This window comes from Calypte anna, chromosome Z (assembly GCF_003957555.1).
Source record: "Calypte anna isolate BGI_N300 chromosome Z, bCalAnn1_v1.p, whole genome shotgun sequence".
NCBI classification, from domain to species: domain Eukaryota; kingdom Metazoa; phylum Chordata; class Aves; order Apodiformes; family Trochilidae; genus Calypte; species Calypte anna.
This window is the reverse complement of record NC_044274.1, coordinates 46467306-46469805: the sequence shown is the minus strand read 5'-3', so window position 1 is coordinate 46469805 and position 2500 is coordinate 46467306. Positions and strand designations below refer to the sequence as shown.

At 38.2% G+C, this 2500-nt stretch overlaps 1 long non-coding RNA gene across 1 annotated transcript in view; it reads left to right on the top strand.

Annotated features, from left to right (window-relative positions):
• LOC115599879 overlaps window positions 1–2320 on the top strand; it is a 36215-nt gene extending 33895 nt beyond the window's left edge. Inside the window, exon 3 of the long non-coding RNA XR_003988658.1 lies at window positions 2180–2320. This is a non-coding gene — a long non-coding RNA (uncharacterized LOC115599879). The remainder of the gene's footprint in view (window positions 1–2179) is intronic.
• The last annotated feature ends 180 nt before the right edge of the window (window positions 2321–2500 follow it).

Sequence of the window (2500 nt, the reverse complement as noted above, 5' to 3'; positions counted from 1 at the left end):
TTAAAAAAAGAATATATTCCACTTTTAAAAACACTTAAGCCCATCTATCAAAGAGTAGCAGAAATAGCAATATTTATATGTACGTGGTAATTGAACACTAAATTATTATTTGATAGGCTTGTGAATACATTTATATAGTTTTGGATTTTAGAGTATTAGTATATAATTAAATTTTCATTAACAGAAATAGCTTGATTTCAAATGTATCTTTGCCACGGTATCACAAGATTGTTGCTCTTTTTCATGTTTTGCTATACTGCGTTATGTGACCAAGCCCTGTTTCTGTAAGATTTTATAGATGTGATTTAGCTTGTGTTTACTTGTAGTCTTGTTGAATCTCTAGAGGATTTAAGTTAGACGGCAGAGAGGGAGGTGTTACAGCTTTTGTTTTTGTCTTTTTTTAACCTGAGTTTTTAAGGCAGGTTTTTATTAGCTGGTTTAGATCTTACCTAGATTTTAGCAGCTACTTGAAATACCAAAGAAAACTTGCGTTTTTCTGAACGGATTTCAGTGTTAGTAATTACATTTTCTACAAGAAAAAGGTAGTTTGAAGTTAAACATTTCTAAATAATATTAGGGTCCCAGGTTTCTGTTAGCCAATGTGTCGTTGTAAAGAGACATTGGTTTTGTTTCCTCTACAAAAATTTAAGCACTCCCTCAAAGGTGTTGGGGTGGTTGGAGGAGGAACAACACCAAAATCCCCTAGGAACCTCTGTCTCTTGAGGTGAGAATTCACATATGAAATTTGCACTGTGTCTGGCCTGCTGATAGACAGTTTCTAAACTGAGAAAGCAGAGTAGGCTGAAGATGAAGAGTCTGAGGCATCCAAAGGAGACACTGACATCTATTGCTCTTAGATGGGAGATTGGTGATGTGCTCTGACTTCAATGTTACCCTGTTTACGTGCTGACATTTCTGCAAAGAGCTAATTTGTTGAAGCATGTCCTCACGGGGATAGAAGTAAATTCTGGATTCATCCATCCAGATGTTCTCATGCTTTTGGTGACTGTCTCAGATTTACTAGTCTTCTCCTCCCCCTCATTTTTCACTGAAAAATGTTTATTTTCTCTGAAAAATATTACAGTAAACAAGGTCATGTGTGTTTTTATCATGCAGCTTATTACACAATGTTCTTGTTCAAGACCATTTTGCCCTTTGCTTTTGCCAGGTGATGAAAACTGGGAGAGGAAGTAAGTAAGTCACGAAGTAGAAGCAGCAGGGAGCACATCTTATAAATACAGTATTTTGAAGAGTATAGTGAATCTTTTTCGTTTATATTTTTGGAAGGAGAAAGAAGTGGTTAGGGTTGTGTTTGCATTCTCTATGGTACTTTGCCCCATATGGTACAGTGTAGAATTGTACTACTGATCTCTAAAGGTAGATATGTAGACATTTGAGTGTGGTCTTGGTCATGATATTCTGGTTGTTGAAACTGAAGACACTTTTTTATCTAGAACAACATAGCAATAAGGCATAGTGATACTGTTCTGTGGGATTCTTTCTCACTATACATAAGGTGATTACAAATTTCCGTAATCCATCTTCCAGGTTTCAGCTTTTTTCCTTATGCTATTCTGATACTTGACCAGTAATGAAAATCTTTCTATTCTGCATTAATTTCTGGCCCCCATTGTTTTGATGCTAATAAAACTGAGTAATTTTTGTTGGAAAAGACACAAAATATAAGCTTATCCCAGGGAGGGTAAAGAAAATTTTTAATGTGGTTTTGATATGGTTTGTGTTTATTTTGGTTCTTCCTCTTTCTGTGTACCTCCTGCTTCCCTTCAAGAGACTAGGAGCACCATTGCCCTCCCCCCCTAGTCACATAGGAAGAAAATTCTAGCTCTTCAGCCCTCGTGAGTTTCAGCACACAGTGTAAACACATCTGACAGTTATTGTAGAGGCAGCAGTCTCACTAACTTCTGAGGAGGGAAGTTGCCAGACTGGGGAAATGAGATAAGAAGGCAAGAAAAGGGAGACGACAGAATTCAGAAAGAAGGTTCCAAAGGGTTTAACTTGTTAACATTCAGGTCTTGGGAGAAGCTTCCTGAACAACCACAAGCTGCACAATTTATCCTAATAGCTGATGGTAACTGGGAAGAGTTATAACCGGTTTTCCTCAGAGAAATGTTTGTTGTGAGGAAGCATCTCTCACTGTGAACCTTGTCTTTTCTACCAGGGCATAACTCTGCTTGATGAAGCTGTTGGCATCATTTCTTGCATAGAGGGCCTGGTGTGCCAGAGCCCTCTCATAGTTGGAGAGGATAAAGAACATTGTTGAAGGTCCGACACCCTTCAGAAGTACCATACTACGGAAAGTGGTGGGTCTTGGCTGTTCTTTACTCCATGGTTAAGTTGCTGAGAGTTCCTCCATGGTTAAGTTGCTGAGAGTAGACATTTACCTGAGAAATCCCTGCTTACCTTGGGAAAAAGGACAGGTCTCTCTGGAGGGTGAGAGAAGAGTAACAGTTTTGAAACATTTTCTGTTGTGATATGGTTT